We start from the raw sequence: 25,674 nt of genomic DNA, 5'->3' as shown, positions 1-25,674 counted from the left end.
ATCCGCGTTCTCTTTTGTGGTATGGCTTTTATTGATCTAGAAAGTTGTGCTTGCTTACAGAGTGAAAATTTACAACATTTATGAGAGAAAATGACTAAAATGCAAAAAACATAAATTTTGGATATGAGAAAGCAAGCTGTAAACAAATACAAAATAAGATCTTAAATGAGGATTGGTCCTTAGTGTTTAATGATGTGAATCGTAAATGTTCACCTCTCTTCTTCCAGATACCCTTTAACAGAACTTTTTCCCTGCCAGACAATTTCCGCTGGTTAGAAAGCCATAAATTTAAATGAGCTTTCTTATTGGCAACGTGTAATGCCTTAGACTCAGTCAAGACACAAGGGAGATACAATAAAATTATTGCAGAAGAACGCAAATGCCCTAGCCAACATTGTTTTAGCATGTTCACAAAATAATATTGCACAAAAGAAATATATAACTCCCTGGCTAAATAGCTAATGACACTTTCTGAGAAGCGGATACTGCGTTATCTGCAATCAAGTAGATTGGTGAATTGTGCGAGAGATATGGCAACTTTTCTTTTTATAGTGTCAAGAAAAAAATAATCTTCATTTCCCCCTTTTTTAAAGTGTAAAATGGCAGATGAATAGCCAATAGCTGTTAAATCTAGGGGAAAGGATATGAGAAAGTTGCAAAAGGCTTAGTTGAAATAACTTCAGGACCTTTTGTTGTGTGTGTGTGAAGTGCCGTCAAGTCGCAGCTGACTTATGGCAACCCCCTTTTGGGGTTTTCATGGCAAGAGACTAACAGAGGTGGTTTGCCAGTGCCTTCCTCTGCATAGCAGCCCTGGTATTCCTTGGTGGTCTCCCATCCAAAGACTAACCAGGGCTGACCCTGCTTAGCTGCTGAGATCTGACGAGATCAGGCTAGCCTGGGCCATCCAGGTCAGGGTGGACCTTTTGTTACAGGAGGAAAAAAAGGTGAACTGTTAACAGCACCTTTTTAAAAGGCAGTTGACAAATGCTACAGCTGGCAATAAAAACAAGGTTTACAGTTGTATTGGATGGTGAATTGCAGGTGGTGGGCATTTTGTTCCCTGTCAGCTGCTATCACAGCCATTAGGGTTGCTAACTCTGGGCTGGGGAATTCCTGGATATTTTTTGGTGGTGGATGGGTGGGAACCTGGGAACAGATGGTTTGGGGAACTTAGGGACCTCAGCGGGGTATATTGCCATAGAGTCCACCCTCAAAAGGATCCATTTTCTCCAGGGGAACTGATCTTCACTGGCTGGAGATCAGTTGTAATTCCAGAAGATCTCCAGGCCCCACCTGGAGGTTGGCTACCCTAATTGCTATGCATAGTTCCATTGAGGTAAGCAGATTTGGTTGTGAATATTGGAACTGCCTGAATATCTGAACTGTTTTAATGTTTGTGCCATACCTTTTCTATTTTTAACTCCTCTTTTTAACAATTTCCATGTTAATTTGCTATAGCAAGTTTTTTTTTTTTTTTTGCTTGCTAACTTGTTGATTATATTACAGATTTATGTAGTTGACTTAATGGCACAGTAAAATGACAATATAAAGGCTATATATATATTTTCTAAACAATACATAATGTCTAAGTCAGTACTGCCTGTAGTTATGGACTATTTTTAGTTGAGGCTGTATATATTCTACCCTGACCTGGATAACCCCAGGCTAGTCTGATCTGGTCACATCTCAGAAGCTAAGCAGGGTCAGCCCCAGTTAGAATTTGGATGGGAGACCACCAAGGAATAGCAGGGTGGTGACATGGAGGCAGGCAATGGCAAATGCTCTCCAAATATCTCTTGCCTTGAAAACCCCATCAGCCATGCTGGATCAGACTAAGGCCCAGCAAGTCCAGCAGTCTGTTCAGACAGTGGCCAACCCAGGTGCGTGAATAGTTTTCAGAATAGTCACTCTTTTTGCTTTATTCTGTAGAAAGAAAAAAACATTTCCTTTGAACCTATACAATATGAATGTTTGTTAGGTATAAGATTTTGCAGCATATACTTCTACAGAGCTCATTGAGTTATCTTGAGCTGGTCAGTATCTCTCAGCCTAACCTACCTTTTAGGTTGTGAGGATAAATAGAGTAGGGGGAGAACCACATATGCTGCCCTGACCTCCTTGGAGAAACAGCAGAATAAAAAATGGAATAATAAAGACCTTAAAATTGTCCCTACTCCATTTATTTACAAAATGTATATGCTGCCGGTCCAGAAATCTATTTTAGCAGTTCACATGTAGAATAGCATAATAAAATCTTAAAACAGTAGCATGAAAACAAGCAACAAAATGTCACATTTAACCAGTAAATCTCGGGGGGGGGGGATATTTTCTTATTGTTGTTACGACTTTATTATCTGCTTTGTTCAATATTTACCATGCAGTGATAAAATAAATACCCGATACACCTTAAAGCGTGATCCTGCCCATGTATACTCAGAAGCAAGTCCCACTGATTTCAAGTGGGTCTTGAAATCTGCCAAGTAAAAAGATTACATCCTTCTTCTAGTTATGCCTTTTATATTCTTCCTTAATACAGAAGTCTTTTATTCTAGCAGAAGAAGGAAACAGGGAAGCAGAAACGGCGCTACGAAACACCATGATGTCATTTCCAGCCAAAAACCCGAACGTGATGTCACCACATCATAGTGGCGTACTAAGAATCCCGCAGATCACTATGGGAAAACCATAGGGATCAACAGGATTTCTAGAGCATCACTGCAATGCAATGTCACTTCTGGTTTTTTTTTTTTGTTTTTGTTTTTACTAGAAGTGATGTTGCAGTATCGCACAGCACCATTTCCACATCTTCACCTGACCTGACCCTCCCGCTGGCAATCCTATCACAGACCTAGCCATGCAGTTTAAAAAGCAAGTGGCCATAGTGGCCAGGAGGGCTTTCTACCATCTGTCCCTGGTTTGCCAAGCGTCTTCTTTCTTGGACTAGCCAGTCTGACCACCCTGATCCATGTTTTGGTAACGTCATGGTTGAATTACTGTAGTATGCTCTTCTTTGGGCTGCCCTTGAAGACAACCCAGAAACCGTAGCTGGCTCAGAATGCAGCAGCCCAGTTATTATCAGGGGCTCACCAATAGGAACGTATTGTGCCATTTAAAAACAGCTGCATTGGCTGCCAGCGTCTTTCCAAGTCCAAGGTGATGACCTTTAAAGCCCACATATCTAAAGACAACCTCATCCCATATATCCTTGTTCCCCAACAACAGTCTTCAGGCTGCCACCTACCGGCTGTTTCCCATTTAAAGTGGCCCACCTGACATTGACCAGAGCCATTTTCTGCTTCCGTTGTATCTCCTGCTTTGTGGAATAGGCTCCCTGAGCAGGTGATTGGAACATTTCTGTTCGAAATCTTCAGAAGCCACTGCAAGACCGTTTTGTTTTTAATGAGCTATAAACTACAGACCCTGACCTGGATAACCCAGGCTAGCCTGATCTCATCAGATCTTCGAAGCTAAGCAGAGTTGGCCCTGATTAGGATTTGAATGGGAGACCACCAAGGAAATCCAGGGTCGCTGTGCAGAGGCAGGCAACGGCAAACCACCTCTGTTTGTTTCCATCGAACTACCTCTGTTCGTGTCTTGCCTTGAAAACCCTACAGGATTGTCATAAGTCAGCTGTGACTTAGCAGCGAATAAATCAATTTCTGGGCATATTGATGTTTTAATTATTTTATGTATTTGTATGTATTTTAGCTTGAGTTTTAATTGTTTTACTGATGCCTTTTGTTATGGTGTTCGGTGATGTGATATATATATATATTACATATGTTTTAAATTTCTTAGCCACTTTGATGGCCCTTATGAGGGCAGAAAGGAGAGGTATAATTTTTTTTAAATAAAACAAATCTAGGATGGTATCTGTGAGCCACAAGGAAAGGCTGGAAATATGTGTATGTGTGTGTTTGTGTGTGTGAATAACTTTATTATCATCTACATATCTAATTCTGAACTGTGACCCCTGCCTGCAGATACCTAAATCACACTGACCTCAAGAGATGTTTCTGCAGACTTTGGGGACCCCCTAGGTCTGCAGAAAAAATGATTAAAAATAAATAAATAACCTGGGGGTTTGAATCCCCCTGATTTTTTTAAAAAACGTCTGCGCATGTTCAGACAACACTCTTCAGCCGCTGTGACCGCAGAATCGCAGGCCCAGATGCGTTGGCCACTGGGCCAGGCCAGCCCGCATCAGCGGCAGACATCAGGAGCGGCTCCCAGGCTGTGCTGCGGCAGACGCCTGGGACTGCGCCGGACTTTTAGGTAAGTGGTTGGGGGAGGATGGGATTCCTCCCCCCGTGAACCGGCAAGAGAGCAGGGCTTGGGGGGGGGAGGCCTCGCTACACTTGCCTGGAGCAGCACAAGGTGAGCCATCAAGAGAGCAGGGCTGGAGGGTAGAAGAGGCCTGGAGCCACGATGGGTGGCAAGGTGGGATTCCCCCCCCCCACGCACACGTTTAGCAGGCTTCCACTTACGTTTTATAATTCTGAAAGCTTTATACAGGATGGCTACCTCCGACCCAAGCAAGCAGACTCATGAATGCCACATCAATGGCCTTATGGGTAGCAGATGTAAAATCAAGATTCCTACATTGTTCTGCCCATCGCATTGCCTTTGGCTTGCCTGGAAATAACATTTTTTTTGGCTTTACCCACTGAAAAGAGCTGTGTGCTCATATTCCCCATTTCCTTTATGGTTAGGGTTGCCAGGTGCCCGGGCAAACCCCCACCAATCCATCCCCCCTGCCCGCTGACCAGCTGAGGGTCGGCCGGCAAGTGTGCACACGCGCCTACACACCGTGGCACGTCACTTCTGGTTTACCCCTGGAAGCGCCGCATCGCGAGGGGCCTTATACCACTCAAACTGTGTGGTAAAGGGCCCCTTGTGATGCGGCACTTCCAGGTGTAAACTGGAAGTGACACGCACATGATCTCTTCAGCTCTGCCCCAAAAGCCTCCCACTGGGGGAGATGGGGGACCTGGCAGCCCTATTTATGGTACTTGTATGTAGCTCAAATGAGACAGGCAATTAGGGTCGCCAACATCTAGGTGGAGCTTGGAGATCTCCCGGATTTTCAATTGATCTCCAGACTGCAGAGATCAGTTTGAGAAAATAACTGCTTAAGAGGGTGGACCCTGCCAAGGTCCCTCCCCTCCCCCAACCTCCCCCTCCCCAGGCTCCTCCCCCAAAATCTCCAGGAATTTCCTAACCCAGAGTTGGCAGCGCCAATGGCCCCATTCCACCTACATGTTGTATTCTAACTTCAGCTTACACATTTGAAGTTGAAAGCATGTTATGCTGAAAGCCTGTGGCCTACTGAAGGTACTTATGGATGGTCGCACAGGAACAGTAAGAAAATAAGCAAGGCCTACAGAGTATGAATTATTTATCCACCGCAGACAATTCAATTAATGCAACACAAGTGATGAATTCCTTAAATAAGAATTATTTTCCGAACTGAGGCTCACTGAAATACCCAGCTCTGTCTTTTAGTATGGGGCTGGTTGCATCTAGCAATTGTGATGAATGACCTTCAGCTGCCTATTTCTGCAGTCACCGTAAATGCAAAGAAGGGAAATAACATATTTCCCTTAACTGTCATCTTCGATTTTAATGAGCATAAATACCACCAAAGGCTGCCATATTTAATTTTGTCAGTACTTCATTCTGACCGCAGGCTTTTAAATGGTTTCACCATTTAAGATACAAAAAATTAATCATACAAACAGGAAAACTGTAGAAATCTCATGTCTGAGAGCTGTAGAAAGAAAAAGGAAAGCTAGGGAGATTTTCTTTTTCTTTCTCAGTGGGTTCTGAATGACTAAGCATTCAGCACTGTTGGATAATTTTTGTTCCATGTAAGTAAAAATATATATATTGTCCATCTCGATTATACTTCATCCACCTCATCCACAATCAGTTCTTTAATCATTGTTACCATGTGTGTTTTCTCTTTCCCAGTGCAAATGCTCTATCCCCTCCAGGGACTATAAAGCTACTCATATGGTAGAAGTATACTTTCTTCCACAGGAGAAATAACAGCTCCAGTGAATAGTTTACATTAGGAAAACTGCATTGGGGAAACGATCCAGGCCCTAATCTGATTTTTCTCCGAGAGTTGCATTAATTAAAAAGGGGGAAAATATTGAAGATTTCCTTGTATCTTGTTTAGTTTGATCCTTAGTAGCTCTGCGCATAGGCTTCGCAACTGGCGGGAGGTTTTGGGGATGGAGCCTAAGGAGGGTGGAGTTTGGGGAGGGACTTCAATGCCATAGAGTCCAATTGCCAAAGCAGCCATTTTCTACAAGTGAACTGATCTCTATTGGCTGCAGATCAGTTGTAATAGGAGGAGATCTCCAGCTAATACCTGGAGGTTGGTAACCCTATCCGCACATAATAGTTATGGCCCAGGCTTCTTCCCGTGCATCAGAATCCATGCTATCAGGGAAGTATTATGGAAGAATATAAAATCAGTGACCCCTGAAAGACTTGTTTTGCTGAACCCTAGGTTAGGCTGGAGTGTTTACTAACCTTCTACAATTGTACATACACCCAGTTCCCTAAAGATATTCAAAATCCTTGCATGTATAGAAATCTGTCATTGCTCTGAATGGGTACAATAAGTCACATTTAATTGCTGATATTTTTTAAAACTGCCTTTTAGGGATGCCTCAGTTCTGATAGTGTTCTGATGGCAAGAGGAGATTTTTTTAGAGTGAAATTTGGCTTAGACAGCGTACTTCCAAGGAATGCTATGTGTGTTAACAATAAATGTGTACATTTATTTTTAGGAAATCAGAATTACATGAAAATCTCACATCAAATAAAAGTTTGAAACTATATTAGGAAGCAAATTTGAAGGGGCAAGGCACAAACAGGCAAAGACTTTTGTTCAGGCCATTATGAAAATGTAGTCAGCTACTTGTCCCTGAGAGTTAGCCGTTTCAGTCCATAGAGATTTGTTCAAACTTCCATTAGAAAGAGGGAGAACTGGGAGATCCTAGTCCTGTTCTTTAAAAAGGGGAATCTTCAGTATTGGACGGAAGGTATTCACAGCCATCATGCGTAGGGTTGCCAACCTCCAGGTACTAGCTGGAGATCTCCCGCTATTACAATTGATCTCCGGCCAATAAAGATCAGTTTACCTGGAGAAAATGGCCACTTTGGCAATTGGACTCTATGGTATTGAAGACCCTCCCCTCCCCAAACCCCGCCCTCCTCAGGCCCCGCCCCAAAAATCTCCAGGTGTTTCCCAACCCAGAGCTGGCAACCCTAATCATGAGATGGACCAATGGTTAGGTGACATGTCCTCAGAGAGACAATATGAGGAAAGGCTTGTGCAAAGCCTATCAGTGTTAGGCAAAGCATGAAATATATTGTATACTTAAACTTATGGAAGATTGTGCTTGACAACAGATTTCAGCAATTCAATAAAATATTGCAGGGAAGGAGGATTTTTCTGCTTAAAAACTCTCTCAGGTAGACTGACAAATGCCTCCCGTGATTTCCTATGAAATAGACCAGGATGACACACATGGTTTTGAAGGTAAAAATCCCACGTCAGTTGCTTTCAAACACTAGCATCAGAATAATGAAACCAATTTAGAGAGGAAGTTAGCAAATATTTATGTGCAAAAGGGTGTATGTTATTACAAGTAGGCCAAAATGGTGACTTGTAGGTTGCTACTAGACCCAACGAAAAGCATCACATTTCTTATCAGTAAATAGTTTTCTGTCCAACAGTGGAGACAGGTGTTTGACACAGATTAAGAATTGGATTATGAAACATTTAGACAAAATTTAGCCATTAAAGAAATCATTATACAACTTTTAAAAAACCAGTAGCTAAAGTTTACTGTATGTGGCCAGCCTCTTTCCTTTTCTGGCATTCTTGCCCTTGATAAACAGTTCCAGTGGCTGCATTTAGAAAAGGGGGAGGTATTTGCAAATTGGGATGTAGAATGATATCGTATAGCCTGATCTTGTCAGATCTCAGAAACTAAGCAGGGTCGATACTTGGATGGGAGACCACCAAGGAAGACTTTGCAGAGGAAGGCAATGGCAAACCACCTCTGTTTAATCACTTGCCTTGAAAACCCCATTGGGTCACCATAAGTCAGCTGTGACTTGACAGCACTTTACACACACACATACACACACACTTGAAAAAATACCATGGGAGAAAACATAACGTGTACTTTGAGCCTCAATTAGGTACCCCTGTCCTAAAAATCAGGACATATAGAAGTCTGCTTCATGACACTTGGAATAATCAGCATTTCCATTGAACATCTGAACATATACAGAGACGTATGGTGGGCTTCAAGGAAGCGAACTCTGTATCTGCCGAGTTATAACAGCAACTCCGGAATGCACCTTCCATAGATGTAGAATGCTAAGCAGGACCTTCTGACAGGACCTCCATATTCATGGAGGGTCGTATTTGGCTGTGTTTACATCTTTGTTTTAATGGTGATACTAAGCTAAGAATGGCTAGTAGCCATTGATGGACCTGTATGTGTGTGTGTGTGTGTGTGTGAAGTGCCGTCAAGTCGCAGCCGACTTAGGGCGACCCCTTTTGGGGTTTTCATGGCAAGAGACTAACAGAGGTAGTTTGCCAGTGCCTTCCTCTGCACAGCAACCCTGGTATTTCTTGGTGGTCTCCCATCCAAATACTAACCAGGGCCAACCCTGCTTAGCTTCTGAGATCTGACAGGATCAGGCTAGCCTGGGCCATCCAGGTCAGGGCACTGATGGACCTATCCTCCATGAATCTTACCGTCTTTAAAAGCTGTGGATACTCGAGGCCATCACCACCACTACATTCACTGGCAGCAAATTCCACAATCCAATTACTCATCGAGTAGAAAAGTATTTCCTTTTGCCTGTTCTGGATCTATTGCCTATCAACTTCATTGGGTGTCCCCAAGTGCTCTGCACTTTCATGTGCCTCACCTGTCACCTTTTTTCCTAAACAAAAGTCCCTGACTTTTTTTGTCATATGAAAGTTTTTCCATTCCTACCACCACTTTGGATGCCCTCTTCATTCATGGAATATTTCACTGCTGCTGAGTTGTGTGTGCTCTTGGAAACTATGTGCCTTCCTATGAAAAAGCATGTGAAAGTAAAGAATGGGAGGATTGTTTTACTAGCATTACTTTCTAATAATAGTCTTTGACAACTTTTCTTTAGTCTTATATATCCATCCCACTTCCAAGGAGAAAAATATCACCAAGTAAGTATCCCCCCACCCCTGCATTTCAAAGTCACTTTCAAAAGCTGCTTCTTTCATTTGGGAACAGTATAGAAATCTACTAGAGTCTCTTCAAGGAGTAAGAATTCACAATCTCTAATTGCTGGGTAGAATCCCTCGAAAGCTCCCTTGGAAAGTGTAGGAGGAAAAGTGTTTCATTCATTCTCTTGGTTGGTTATACATATGATTATATGGCTTTTTGAAAGTGGCCCGACGGAGACTGGATAGCACCAGTGTGAGCTTCTTGATGTTGTTGTAAAAATCATGACGCCTCAAGGGGAACTCTTGGCCACCTGTCTAACAACACAGTTCCTCCAAATGTATTCAGTAGGCTAAGACATTTCCCTCATAGTATTTGTATCTTCGCATAAGGCCCTACACGAAGGGAGGAACTGAAGGCACAGTCATTGACTGAAGGTCATTTCTGTCACCTCGACAAACAAACATGCAAGCAAGCAGTGCACATGACATGGGGAGGGGCTGTGGCTCAGTGTAGAGCATCTGCTTGGCATGCAGAAGGTTCCAGGTTCAATCCCCGGCATCTCCAGTTAAAAGGACAAGGCAAATAGGTGATGTGAAAGACCTCTATCTGAGACACTGGAGAGCTGCTGCCGGTCTGAGTAGACAGTACTGACTTCGATGGAACAAGGGTCTGATTCAGCATAAGGCAGCTTCATGTGTTCATGTGTGTGACTGCATCTTCGCTAGGAGCAATTTTCCTAATTCCTTAGGGTCCCGCTCCCACCCCTAGAAGTTTTGTAACAAGCCTGTCAATACTGTCTTTTTGCAGAGGAAGTTCTGACAGCGTTGAATGTATCTTGAGGATGCGAATATCTTCCTGCTAATGCTTTAACCTCCCTAGCCCATCATCTTCATTTGCTCTAACGGCGGCGTTTGGCAAGTGGCATGCAGGGCTCCCCACAGTTCAATTGATTCGAAAGAGGCTAGGTCGGACGCTCACTAATTGTAGCTTTTGGTCTGGAACACAAAGTGTAATTAGAAATCTCCTTAATGTGGTAGTTACTATTAAAGTCAAGCCGCTTGATCACTTCACACTTGTTATATAATTGTTACAATTCCAAACTGTGCATGCAGAACACTTTGAACACTCCTGTTATATTAATGTAATTAAAGTTTAATTTAAATTTGCAGCTGTTTCCGAGGCCCGGTAGCAAAAGTCACAATTTCATCTTAAAAGTATTTCTAGAATAAAGACGTCTGTACCCACCCCACCCCCGGCTTTCATTATTTGATACTGCAGAAACCTACTACATCAATGATGTATGAGAGAGTGCAATCATTTTGCACCGCTTTCAAAAGTGTAGAAAGGAATGCAGTTAGCATTCTGTTCTAGACAAGTCATTTTCAGATAAAAGAACAACAGTTTCAAAGATCACTGTTGTAGTGCAGCAAAATCAGTCTGTTTCAAACAAAATTCTGCTTTAGTGCATATCTCTTCAGGTAAGTATCCAGATATGGATCCATCTTTGTCTTCTTCACTCTGGTTCCTTCTCTAGAACCACCCAAAACAGTTCCCTTTGCATTTGATTGCAGTTTTTAGTATTGCCTCCCAACAGCTCTAAATTAGAACAATCATTAAAAGGTAAAGGTAAAGGTCCCCTGTGCAAGCACCGGGTCATTCCTGACCCATGGGGTGACATCACATCCCGACGTTTTCGAGACAGACTTTGTTTATGGGGTGGTTTGCCAGTGCCTTCCCCAGTCATCTTCCCTTTACCCCCAGCAAGCTGGGTACTCAATCATTAGCTGACTATTTTATTGTGTAGTGAAAGAACCACATTCAGTTTTGCTTCACTTTGTATTTACCACGGTATGATGTTAGTATACATGTATTCCTAAAGTAATAATAGCTTATTTAATATAAGTTGTTTTAGTTGCTATCTTCCATGTTCTAAATCAAGAGTAAAAGCACCTACATCTGGAAGATAATTCAAACTCCCCATAGTGTGTCTTTTCCAGCAGAATTGTGCATAAATGCATGTTTTAAATAGTTGTGCAGCCAGCATAGTGTTGTGGTTAGCATGCTACACTAGGGTCTGGGAGATCCAGGTTCAAAGCCCATCTCTGCGATGAAGCTTGAGGCTAGCCTAACTGGCTCACAGGGTTGTTGTGAGCATAAAATGGAGGACAGGAGAATGCTGTATACCCCTTTTTTCTCCTTGGAGGAAAGGCAGAATAAAACTGTACTAAATAAACAGAGCACAGTGGCTTTTAGTTTTAATAGGTGAAGGAAATCTCACCTTTTTAAGCATGACTGTCTTCCTGGTTGAGGCTCCTTCTTTCACATCTCCAAGTCAGCTACATTTTTAAAATAAAAAGTGATGTGGTTTACAAAATTGTTGATAAATGTGAAGTCAACATGCTATTTAATATAATATTCTCTAGATGTGGTTCTGCTCCTCTCAATACTGGGATGTACCTGCATTATTATTTTTTAATTAAGATGGTGTAAGCAGCTCAAAGATCTTTAAAACTTGCTGCTGCAAGTATATCTACAGAGCGAGCATGCATAAAGAAAGGGGAAACCAAACCACTAAATGGCCTGCAGGGATTACAACTGTAATCTATTTTGTGGAAAAGTAGATACTAAGGGCATGATCCAACCAAAGATAAGCACTTTGAAGCCCCATTGATTTTGACAGGAGAGAAATAAGTGTGCACTAAATGCTTCGATGGAAATCAATGGGGCTTAAAAGGGTTTATCTCTGAATGGATTGTGCCCAATATGTATATAGCCATCCACTTCAAAAATGAGAAAGGAGAAAATGTATTTGGCTACAGTGACAGCAACACTTTAGTTGTGATCTAAACCAGCAAAACGTATGCAGACGCATTGCAACCTTTATCCCATGAAGCTGCCTGATAAGGAATCAGACCCTTAGTCCATCAAGGTCAGTATTGTCCACTCAGACTGGCAGCAGCTCTCCAGCGTCTCTAGTAGAGGTCTTTCACATCAACTATTACCTAAATCCTTTTAACAGAGATGCCAGAGATTGAACCTGGGACATCCTGCATGCCAAGCAGATGCTTTGCTACTGAGCCACAGCTCCTTCTCAGTGGCTTGGGCATCATTTGAAATATTTCTATATAGTGCTGGGGTAGCAGAAATGCTGTTTATGTGAGTTGGGCCCAAGGAGTATTGGATGGTATTTGATGGTCATATAATGAGTGCTCCATAGATGGCGTATGATAGGGGAGGCACATGTGAGGCTGAGGAATCGTAACTCTTTTCTCAATACCTTATGCAGAGATGTTTGGGGCCCTATTTAAACATATTGCTGGTGCGTAAGAAAAAATTGCCCATCTGGTACTGCACATACCGTCATAGCATTTCAATCTGGCTTTCAGTCATTACATTTGTATTGTTAGGATGCTTGCAGTGTATCCACCAGAGTTATGAATCTCTGGTCAGCACATGTAGCTCTGTTGTGTTTTAACTGGGCCTGGAGGGAACAAAGGTCATTTGAAGTGCAATACTAAACAGAGCTGTACCCTCCTAAGTGTGTTGAAGTCAGTGTGCTAAAAAGGGTATAGCTGTTTAGGATTGCGCTGTTCGAGTGCTAATACTTTAGTTTAGAAATATAATGGGGAAAAACAAGACAAAATGCAAAAGGAACAAAGGAATGATAAGGTGCAGAACCATAGCAGACTGCACAGATTATAGGTATGTTACGTCTACTAAAGAAAAAATTAGCTTAGAAAAAGCTCAAAGATAAAGCTTCAAAAAGAATGACGTATATAAAAGAGAAACACGTTCCTTTTCTAAAGACGAGCAGCGTCCTGAAACCAAGAACTTAAAAGTTTAAATTAATCTTCTGCAGTATTTGAGATATGGAATTGGTCAGCAGTAGAAGAACTTTCAACAAGTAAATGAAGTTATTAACAAAAGGATCGGACTAGTGGGTAGTTGATGTTTTAAAGTTATGTATGGGTGTTAAGTCAAGTTGCTTCCGACTTATGGCGACCCTGTGCATTAATGACGTCAAAAATTGGTTCTTGTAGGTTATCTGGGCTGTGTAACCGTGGTCTTGGAATTTTCTTTCCTGATGTTTCGCCAGCAACTGTGGCAGGCATCTTCAGAGTAGTAACACAGCCCGGATAACCTACAAGAACCAATGAACTCTGACCGTGAAAGCCTTCGACAATATTTTGGACGTCAAAAATGTTCGATTGTTAACAGTCTTGTTTGGGTCTTGCAAACTGAGGGCCATGTCTTCCTTGGTTCAATCAGTCCATCTCATCTTGGGTCTTCATTTTCCTGCTGCCTTCAACTTTTCCTAGCATTATTGTCTTTTCCAGTGACTCTTTTCTTCTCATAATGTGACCAAAGTACAATATCCTCAGTTTAGTCATTTTAGCTTCTAGGGAGAGTTCAGGCTTGATTTAATCTAGAAGCCATTGGTTCGTCTTTTTGGTTGTCCATGGTATCCATAAAACCCTCCTCCAACACCACATTTCAAATGAATCTACTTTCTTTCTGTACTTCCTGTTTATTCATTGTCCAACTTTCATACCTATACACAGTAATGGAGAATACTATGGTATGAATTATCTTGATCTTGGTTTCCAGCAAGACATCCTTACACTTAAGAACCTTTTCTAGCTCCTTCATGGCTGCCCTTCTCAGTCTCAATCTACTTTTGTAAAATTTTGAGCATTACTCACGTGAGAAATTAATGCAATGGTCCAATAGTTGCTGCAACCTTTGACATTGCCTTTTTCAGAACTGGAATGTAGACTGAACCCAGGCTGTGGGCCATTGTTTTGTGTTCATATTTGTTGGCATATTCTTGTTAAGATTTTGATGAACTCTGTTTCTGTGGCTTGAAATAGCTCTATTGATATCCCATCTTCTCCTGGTGATTTATTTCTCCCAATTGCTCTCAGTGCAGCTTTTACTTCACTTTCTAAAACTGCATATTCTTCTTCAAAAGATTCTTCTTTGAAGGAATCTGTCATCCTTTCATCTCTTCTGTATAGTTCTTCAGTGTATCGATCCCATCTTTTCTTTATTTTGTCCTGTTCAGTTAATGTGTTTCCATGTTGATCTTTCAGCATGCCTAACCTCGTTTTAAATTTCCCCTTGCTTTCTTGGATCTTGGGGAACAAATCTCTTGTCCTTTCTTTTATGTTGTTCTCTTCTATTTCTTTACAAGGGTTATTGCAATAGTTCTCTTTGTCTCTACATGCTGGAATGCTGCATTTCTGTTTCACTTTTTACTTTTGCTTCTCGTCTGTCTTTAGCATAAATATATGTTTGGTATGAGTATGTGGTGGCAGCATATGACTGAAGCAGCAGTTGAGTCCCTGTCCCCAACAGCTCTGCTCAATGTCTGAGTGAAGGGTGATAATTAAAGGAGACTGGGTTACCCTGTTTGGTGGTCTCTCTGTGAATGGGAGAGGGGGGACCTGGTGTATGAAAGGGCCAGGGCTTTCACTTTTTTTTGCCATCAAGTCACCGCTGACATATGGCTGCTGTTTGGTTGCCTGAAACACGTGCTTGAAATGAACAACTTGTTGTCCTCAAAGAATACTATAAGTTGCTCCCCTGCTTCCTTTAATGAGCCTAGCCCAATTTTTCCAACAATTTTTGATTCTGCTTTGTTTCCCAGTTTTGCATTCCAGTCACCTCTGATTATCAGCACAATTGCTTCCTGGACACTTGCATAAAAGCTTTTAGTTTCTTCCTCTTCAGCATTTGTAGTTGGGGCATAAACATGTATGATTGTTCTGTTAATTGTCTTTCTATGAAGCTTGATTGATATGATTTGGTCAGACTTTGCATTATAGCCCCTGATTGCTTGTGCTACATCTCGCCTCACTGTTGGAGCAACTCCATTTCTTCTGTGTTTGACATTTCCACTTTGTAATTTTCTTACTGAAAATGTCCTAATCCAGTTCACTTTAGTTCACTTACTCTCAGGATTGCAATGTTTGGACATTCCATTTCTTGTTTTACAATTTCAAGCTTACCTTGATTCATACTTTTTACATTCAGTGTTTGTATTATGTGTCAAACGGCTTTGGACTTTCCTTTTGCATATATTCACATCAACAACTGAAATCCTTTCGGCTTTAATCCAGTTGCATTGTTAAGAATAGCGTCACTCATACGTATCCTCTGATCTTCCCTAGTAGCTGATTGAGTGCCATCCAACCTGCCTTCCAGTATAGTATTTTTATTAGTTTTAGATTGTCTCATCATAGGGTTTTCAAAGTATGAATTGGACAGAAGTGGTTTACTAATGCCTTCTTCTGCTCAGTGTTAACCAGTGTTAGCTAAAGTGTTACTGCCATTGTCGATGACAGATCTTCTGCCAATGTCACCTCTACTACTGCTGCTGCCCAGTAACTATCTTTCAAGGATTTCTTTGCCCCCATCACGATTGGAACTGTCCATTCTCTTCTGTGGATGTGACCGTTGATTGCTGAAGGGGATACATCTTAGTCTTATGTCTCAGCTGTGATCATTACACCTTGAGTGACTCTGCTAGGAGTTAAGCCTCTTGATAGAGTCTAAACTCCTTACAGTCTTTCTCAGCTTTGCTGACACACACAAGCCCCCTCACCACGTTAAGGTGTGCATCCAAGAGGGGTATTTAAGTTATAGGCCTAATTTAATACTTGCAATTGCTTTGTCCTTAAATACTGATTGCATAAAATAATTTGTGCCCTGTTTAAATTCGTATCTCTTTTAATACTGCCACGGTTGTTGTGATACATTTATTAAATTGGCATCAATATGCAGATATTTTTATGGAGCTGAAATAAGAAGCACATAATTGAGAATTTTGCAATCTTTGTGAATGTGGATAATACACCATCAAGAGAAGGCATTTTATATTGCAGACTAGCAATAAATAAAGAAATAAATATTTCTTGGATGCCAACCTAGAGAAGGAGAAATTACATGAGAATGAGTGTAATCAATGTCACAGATATTTCAGCATTGATAATGTGTTCCTTTAAAATATATCAGATACATCCTGTGTCCACCAAGCACTTAACAAGGGAAATGATCTGATAGAATGTTAAAAGAAACTTTAAGAAGCAAGGATGCAGCAAAATGTAGCCATTGGGTTATCATCAATACCCTGAAGAGGGCAAAGAGAACTGAGAGGTCATGTTAAAACTGCTCACGTCTGTTGCTAATAAAGCTTTATTGTTTCATTTAACACCAAGAAAGGCAAATTCTACTTGAAAGAATGGAATACTTTCCCCCAGAAAACTGAGAAAGAATTGAATGAGCATATCATTGTGTTGCCCCTTGCCAAAGGTCAATACCTTACCCAGAATTTGGAAAATGCAGTGGTGGTGGTGGGGACTGACTTTTTAAATAATTACTCTATAAAGCAGTAAATTGGCATTCTCTAATGACTTTGGAATTTTACTTTTCTAGATTGTTGTTGCCTTTCTCTCTTTTGTAGAATAAGTTTGCTTAATTTGTGTCTGTGATTTCAGTTGAGAAAGCCCTGGAGTTTATTGGCCTTTATGCATACAATAAGGGATAACTCTTTAGCACAGTTGTTCTCGGTTGGGAGCAAAAGCATAAACAGAGGGAATTGGAGCAACAGAGCATTACTAAACCAACACATCCGTCTCTGCAATCCTTGCTGAAACAGCGAAGGGAAACCAATCATGCTTAGTGAGGGAGCCCACGTCTGCATCTTCCTCTGCCCACTGCTGTTGGTTGTTCAGTAAAGGTCACGCCAACAGGCCACACTGATAGTTTCAGAAACTAGGAATGCAAAGAGTTGGCTAAACTCCAACCCAGGAACTGCAGATACTCACAGTTTTTAAGATTAGCCATCTGTATAATCTCATCAGTTTTTAATAAGCTTGATTAACAAATCTGTTGTACCAGCGCATCACATGCACAGCGTCTCGGGACTTGTCGCTCGGCCAGAACGAACTCCAATTTACCTTTTCTAAATAAGTAAATAATTCTTCGGATAGCGTCTCATTTTCTTTGAAACCCCTGGTTTAAATGTTGGCTGAAGAGAACTCATGGGGAGTTTTGTGAACAGCTTCTGTCCACTCTTTCTTTGTGGTTGCAGGGGGGGAAAGTAGATTATTTTCTTCTTCCAAAAATAGATTTTCATTTTCCCCTATTAATCACAGTTATATGGTTCTCTGTAATAAATATACTTAAACTAACTTGTTCACATGGCTCTAGCTTATTTCCCTCCCTCTGATAACAAATGTTGCATCCAAACGGTTTTTATTGTTTGCTTTCTTCAAAACAACCATTGATTTTTCTGTCCCTACTGCTCTTCTCTCAATATCTCTTGCAATTTATTTTTCTATCTTAAACAAATGATAGCTCTTCAATTTCAGCCACCATGTTTTTTTTCTGGCATTAAATAATAGCTGCGGACTATAAACAACCATGTTGGCACCCTTAGTAGAATGACAGTGTTGTTGTTTTTTAAGGGCCCATATGCTCCAGCAGATGCAGGAGCAAATGTGTAAGAACAGCTTCAGCAGCCTTGATCACTAACATGGTATTCTAAAGAAAAATGATTTTCCATTCCATTTTTTGGGGGGCACTCACAGATGTGGACCCCCCCCCCAAAAAAAAACCCTGATGCGTGGGGCTGAGAGAACCTTGTGGTCAAAATGCCTTGGGGCTCAGGGGCTGAGATAAGGAGTGGTAATCCATCTGAATAGCCTCCACTTCTCTCTTCTGCCATTGGAACTGCTGGCAGAAGCAGGGTGGGTGCAATCTAATCTGATTTCCTCTGCTAGCTGCAACCCCGACCCTGGCCAGCATGGTGTAGTGGTTTGGAGCGGTGGATTCTGATCTGGTGAACTGGATTTGTTTCCCCGCTCCTGCACATGAAGCCAGCTGGGTGACCTTGGGCTAGTCACAGCTGTCTTAGAGCTCTCTCAGCCCCACCTACCTCACAGGGTGTCTGTTGTGGGGAGGGGAAGGGAAGGTGATTGTAAGCCAGTTTGAGTCTCCCTTAAGTGGTAGAGAAAGTGCTTGGTGGACACAGGATGTCTCTGATATATTTTAAAAGAACACATTATCAATGCTGAAATATCTGTGACATTGATCACACTCATTCTCATGTAATTTCTCCTTCTCTAGGTTGGCATCCAAGAAATATAAAAACCAACTCTGTTTCTTCTTCTTCTGCTTCTGCTTCTGCTTCTGCTTCTGCTTCTTCTTTGTTTTGTCCATGCAGTTACTCCAATACTCAGTGGCAGCTTTCCAGGGGAGGGGACAGATCTGCATCTGCAAGCAGCACTGGCTTGTACGATCCAGCCCTTAGCTGGATCTATAAACTTTGTATGCCAGGATAGTCTTGTGTGAAAACTCTGAAATGAGCAAGTGGTTGTATAATTAACAACTGAGTTTTATTAATAATAAAATAATGAAAACACGGAATATATTTAAGCAATGAACATACACGCACAAAGCATACAAGAGCTGACTAAGAGAAAAAGGGAGGAAGTTGGATAAGGTTTCAGGGATGGGTGATAGTTACCAGTCTTGAAGAGACATCTAAGGAAAGCAGCGCTGAAGAGGAAAACAACTGGCATTTCCAAGAGCAAAAGGAAGAGCCCACATGCAAGTGGGGTGTGCACATGGATCCAGAACACACACACTATCAATGGCCAAAGGACCGATATTTATACCCCAAAATATGGGGTATAAATTGGTCCTGGGGTGGTACAAGGTAAGCTGGCAGAAAAGCCAGAGACAGAGAATTGATTGCTTTTCCAGGGTTCATACAAAAAGATAGGAGAGGTTTGATGAGTCATCAGGATCCAAGAGAATGCCTAGATCAGGGGTGTCAAACAGGTGGCCCGTGGGCCAGATCCTGCCCCTGGAGGGCTGTTGTCCAGCCCACGAGCCAAGGCAGCCAGCCCCAACTCACTCCTCCCTTTATGGGAGCGGCCCTCCCTTCCACTCGCCCCAGTCTTCTGGGTGCCGCCAGGTGCTGCGGGGGCCTGGCCGCCCTCCCTCCCATCCTCCCCTCTTCTCCCGGGAGCCGCCAGGCCCCTTAGAGGCCAGGTCTACCCATTGGCTTTCTTGGCGGTAGACCTGGCCTCCGGAGACCCATAGAAGCCAATGGGTAGACCTGGCATCTGAGGGGGGGGAAAGTCGCCCTCCGGAGGCCAGGTCTACCCGTTGGCTTCTATGGGCCTACGGAGGCCAGGTCTACCCATTGGCTTTCTAGGCGGTTCACCTGGCCTCCAAGGAGGGGGGGGGGGGAAAGTCTCCCTCTGGAGGCCAGGTCTACCACCTACCCAACTGCTGGGTAGACCTGGCCTCCGCGGAGGGGGGGGGGGGTTGGCCTGACCAAGAGACATTTATGCTATATCTGGCCCTCCTCACAAATGAGTTCGACACCCTTGGCCTAGACTATTCTCTTGAATACTGATTGATTGCTGGGATGGGTGCAGATAGGGTAAGTAATGGTCTGCTTGGAGCGCTGATTAAATCGCCTTCGGGTGGCACAGTGGAGATTAGCTAGCCCCGTTGTCCAGACAGGGACACCTTAGGGCCAGGGGAAATGTTCAGCGGCCAACTCCCTGCTTGCCCAGACTTGACGCACAAGATGGATCCCAAAACTCTCTGAGAGGTATCCATTTTGTGGAGAGCAGTGTCTTGTTCTTATGCCAGTGTTTGGCCTCCGTGCCTTTGTGGCACCCTTTAGCAGGAGGAGGGGTCCAACTGGTTACAACACCAGCATCATTTTACGTACCTACTATCCCCCGCAACAAGAGCATAAATCCCCCACCACCACTGGAGGGCTTTTTTTGGCCTTTAAATCAGGAAATTATTATTTGACATGCCTACTAGTTTGTTGGGATTTCCTGCTTTCACTTTGTTAAAAGCTAGCCTTTCACTGTTTGCTGCAGAGAGGTGCCTTTCCCCTAATTTCTCTGCAACAAAAGACTAACATTTTAAAAAATGAAGTGGAATTCAGAGCCGCTAGTAGATAAAGCATTATAATACTTTAAGGCTATAGATGTACTCCGACTGCTGGTTTTTTAAAAGAGAAAGCTCTCCAGTGGCACAGAGAGGGACTGGCACCGGTGGGTGGGTGGGTGTTCTGGGGCAAGCAACATCTGGGAGTAACTGCTGTGTGGCTGCTCTGTTACCACTGCGAATGCGTCTACATTCAGAGGCAATGACAGCTACAGGGAGAACCGGCACCATGTGGAAGCATCCATATTATAATGAGGAGCTGCTCAACACATCCTTTAAATTCTGTGTGACAAAATGTTTTGAAGCAAATTTCACTGGCCTCCCCCACCCCACCCCCGGGATATGAAAAAGAGATGCAATTTCTAGGTTCTCCTTTTTAAGTATTCATTTGAGTCATTCCATAAGTAATTGTGTATTTGGGGCTGCAGTCCTGTGCCCGTTTACCTGAGATTAAGTTGCTCAGAACAATGGGGAATTTACTTCTGAGTAAACATTTCCCTGTTGCAGGCCATTCTGCCCGTATCCAGCACCATTCAGTTTTCTTCATCCAAATTTGCCTGAAGAAGAAGAAGAGTTGGTTTTTATATGCCGACTTTCTCTACCACTTAAGGCGGAATCAAACCGGCTTATAATCACCTTCCTTTCCCCTCCCCACAACAGACACCCTGGGAGTTAGGTGGGGCTGAGAGAGTGTGACTAGCCCATGGTCACCCAGCTGGCTTCATGTGTAGGAGCAGGGAAACAAATCCAGTTTACCCCATTTGCCTCCGGCGCTCATGTGGAAGAATGGGGAATCAAATCCGGTTCTCCAGATCAGAGTCCACCAAACCACTGCCTTCACCACTATACCACGCTGCCTGTCAGCATATTAATACATTACAAAGTCTGATTATATCTTTATGTAGTAGTTTTCTGAACAGTTTTCTAAACCTAAGACCATACATAACATTTGGAGTAGAGACAGCCTTCCTTGCTCATTTGCCTTTGTTTAAAGTGAATCCATTCAATTCTTGCTAGTTCTCATTAGACCGTTTACTTAACTAATGGATCAGAAGGAAGTGTTTTAGTAAGAATATCTGCTTCCAATATTCACTGGTATCTCTGTGGTTTTCTGAATCCCTCCCTTTGTCTTCATAAATAATTTTCTTCAGTGAGCTGATCCTGCCTTTTGAGTGTGTGTTGATCCCATCGACAGATTAACCTGCTAGTTAATTGAAGTCCTTTCCTTTTCCTTTTATCCCTTAGAAGCTCCTTGATCAATTGATCTTGAGCAGCATATATCTAGTGTTGGAAGGATATAAGGACTGAAACAGATCTTGCCACTGACAATGTAGCCTTGGGGTCCCTATCACTTAGTAAAAAAGGCATTATGTCAGTCACAGAGGCATTGGATTTGTATATTAAAAGGGGGGAAATATAGTGCGATCTAGTTAATTGAAGTAGCTTAAGCAGAATTGCATTCATGTATGTGTGTGAGCAGAAAATGCAGTTGAGATATGCACTGTAATCCTAAACAGTACTAAAAGCCTATTGACTTGAGTATAACAGTTTAGGATGGTGCTTTTGGTTGGCTGTATTTGTAATCATGTTCCAAGCACTGCACAGTCTGTCATTTTACATCTAATGCTTATCTTCTGTACTTGCTGTTATGGGATGTGTGCATGTGTATGTGTGTGTGTGTGTGTTAATGCCATCAGATGGGAAATTTCATTCATCAATATGAATTGAATATTCTGAAAGACATACGTTTGAAATTTGCCATTTTGTAACCGTCATTTGACAGCTGTATATTAACTATCCCACGGGCCCATGGATCAAAACTGGATTTTATGTGACACAAAAAGCAGTTTCAAATGCCTGAAGTATCAAGTCACATTCCATCTTCTTTTATCTGCATGGACTGGAGGATGCCAAAAATATTTGGATGGATGAATGAGGTTGAGTTACATGTGATCAATTGGATGAGAGGAGCACAGTGCAATCTGATAACTAGGAGATTCAGCTCCCTGTGATGCATGAGGAGTGGGGAGAGTTGGCTTGTGTACCTGTCAACTGAAAATATATTATCCAGGTGGAAACAAACGGATCGTTATTGTGGTTGCTGTTAGAATAGCAGTTGCCCTTTGCAGTCTTCATAATTTAAGTTACTGAGAAAATACTGGTAAAGCAATGGGACAATGTGATTTTTGCTTGGTGGTTTCTTTAATTTCTACTGTCACCATTTTTTCTCTTAAACCACGTTGCCTGTTGTTTTTAATTGGTTTGGTTTATGTGGATTGCCGTATGATGAATGGATTCACTGTGTGTTGGTTCTGATAGATTCATTGTGCATATGTAAGGCTTTCTGTGTGTGGCTACTTTTCAAACTGTCATGGCCATTGGCTTGTGCGTTAATAAATCTGACAAGAGTTACCCAGAAAACACTGATGCATTGACATATATTTTGTTTATAGTGATTTCTAAATGGAATGTACTGCAGCACACTGTGTGTGTGTGTGTGTGTGTGTGTGTGTCCCAAAGTAATATAGAAGTGTCAATACCTTCACACTGAATTTGTGAGGAAAAGACCTCACTCTGCTACTTGAGGTTTTCTGGATTATATAGAACATATGCTTATATAACACACTGGATTTAAAGAGATAAATTTAACATAGGCAATGCAACGTGTATAGGAAAAACTGCAGAACAGATAAAGATAACAGAATAATTAAACTATTGTAAAACATGTGGAATTTATAATTCTTATTTTTGCTTTAGAAGAGTCAGTTATGGACCATCTCATGTAAAGCCTATAAGCTCCTGATGTCACTATGGCTATTTATGCAGGGTCGATTCTGCTCCTCGCTCAATGCTGATTTTTAAAATCTGACCTTTAAAATGACTATTCACAGTCCCGATGCAAGAGAAAGTCAAACCAATTCCACCCCCCACTCACCTGCTCCTTTGTTCCATCGTTTGCATAGCCATTAGCAATAGCTGTTTGCATAGCTAAGCCATGGCTGGGATTCTGCATGCTTCCTTCAGTGAATGCTTAGATGCAGGGGTAGAGCAAATACAAAAGGTCGCGTTAAAGGGGCTCTTAAAAAATGTGAAGCAGGTATGTGCCGGCTTCGCAGTGACGTCTGGAATGACAGTTCACCGTGAAGAAATTAAAAAAAAAATTCGGGGCACTTCAGCCTGGAACGCGCTGCTAATTAGCAAGCATAAACGGCCTATGTGAAAGAATATCCATCCTTAATGGGGTACATTTAAGACATTTTAAAGGACATTGTGCTATGTCAAACTATGCATTAGATAACAGATTTGTAATCAAATATCTCAACATTTTCTTCCCCACAAAATAATAGTAATAATAATCTTGAGCACAGGGCTGTAGAGGTGGTTTATTCTTCCTCCTGCCCAATTATCCCAGGAGACATTACATCTTTCTTCCAGAGCCACTGTTAGCCACGGTGGGAGTGAGGTGTAATGCGCTATTAAGTCGCAGCCAACTTACAGCGGCGCAGCATGCTCTTCAAGGGGAAGAGACTAACAGAGGTGAAGATAAGAAAATAATAAAAGCCATGCTGGATCAGATCAAGGCCCATCAAGTCCAGCAGTCTGTTCACACAGTGGCCAACCAGGTGCCTCTAGGAAGCCCACAAACAAAGTGGTTTGCCATTGCCCTTCCTCTGCATAGCGACCCTGGTGTTCCTTGGTGGTCTCCCATTCAAATACTATCTGGGAACAACCATACTTAGCTTCTGAGATCTGATGAGATCAGGCTAGTCTGGGCCATCCAAGTCAGGGCGTTTATTTATTTAGATATTTTATATCCTGCCTTTCAATACAGTGAAGGCAACTTGCAAACAAAAACTAAACTAAGGTCATTTCTCCCCCCCCCCCCGCCAAGTACCACAGCACCAGTTCAAATACCCAGCAACCCCCCAAAAAAAGTACTTTTGAAAAAAAGACAGGAGACATCCTATATAACATGTTTTTGGTCCTAATAAAGGGTGTTGCTGCAAGGTGTTAATGTTTTGTCCTGAAACTGACATTGCAAATCACAAAGACAGTGTAGTTTCTCTTTCTTGCAAATTGTCATAATCTATACATCTAATTCCCAACTGTACCCCCTATCTGCGGATACATAAATCCACAGATGGGGGCACACTTATCTTCAACAGATGTTTCTGCAGACTTTAGGTACTGAAAAATTCTGAAATCACATACAATTCCAGCTCTGCTAAGTTCCTATATCATGGTTTTGTTATGACTTGGGTTCCACTTTGACTATCTCCTGGAAACAAAGTAAAATTTAGGGAAGTGGTTAACTCATTTTACTCTTAAGAAAAATATTCCTTAGGAATCGGCTCTCTTCCTGGCATGAAACAGAAAAGCCTTGGCCATCTCGCCCTCACCTAAGCTGCGAGTCTCAAACCAGAGACAGAGCAAGAAGACAGGGAGGGAAATAAGGGTCAAGCAGGTTCTCAAGTGGTGGGGAGAGACCACTCCGCATGCCCAGAGGTACTCTGGTAATTTAAAAACAGATTGTTTGATCATTATATTATTGTGTGTTTTGTGGGGTTGTACACAGGGCACACAATAGTCATGTGGCTGTTTTTGTTGATGGTAGTTGTAACATTGGCTGTCGGCAAACCACTACTGTAGAGAGTCTTTACCTCCAAGAAGTGGTCAGATCATTCTGCTGCACAATGACATTATTTATTTATTTATTTATTTATTTATTTATTTATTTATTTTCTTTAGAAGCCATTGTCACTGATCCTAGGCCCTTTGTCACGACAGCAACCCTTACAAAACAACAACAACAACAGTGGCACGTGAGTTCAATCTCCTGCCCCCGCTTCAGTGGCATGTGAGCCTCAGTGGCATGTGAGTTTAGTCCCGTGCCCCCGCACAGAAATGTATGAGGGCTGTTAATAGTTGAGTTGTTCAGTTTGTTTAAAGCAGTGGTTCCCAACCTTTTTTTGACCAGGGACCACTAGGACTTTTTTGTTCAGTGCAGGGACCCCAAGGTTCAAAATAAAAATTCAGAGAATTTGAAAATAAACTTTAATCATAACTGTTAGTTAAACATTAAACTTAGAATAATATTTGAATATATATTTTTATAATAGAGAACTTTTAATTGAAAATATTAGTTTATTATGGGTTTATAACTTTGTTTCGCGGACCTTAATTTAGTTCTCGCGGACCCCTGGGGTCCATGGACCCCCGGTTGGGAACCAGTGGTTTAAAGGGAAACGACAGAAAAAGATAGAGAAGCAGAAGCTAGGTGAACTCCTGAGTATATGCCTTGTGCTCTAAATCATACCAGACTTTGTGTTTTACTGATATTTATGTTTTTAAATTAAGTCAGTGTTCATACTTCCCTTTCTGTCCAACAATAATTGATCTGGCAGTTGGCCACACTCGCCGCCAGACGGTAATCACTTGGCAT

This window comes from Euleptes europaea, chromosome 7, assembly GCF_029931775.1.
Source record: "Euleptes europaea isolate rEulEur1 chromosome 7, rEulEur1.hap1, whole genome shotgun sequence".
In the NCBI taxonomy this organism is placed as follows: Eukaryota; Metazoa; Chordata; class Lepidosauria; order Squamata; family Sphaerodactylidae; genus Euleptes; species Euleptes europaea.
Note: the sequence above shows the minus strand (reverse complement) of the source record.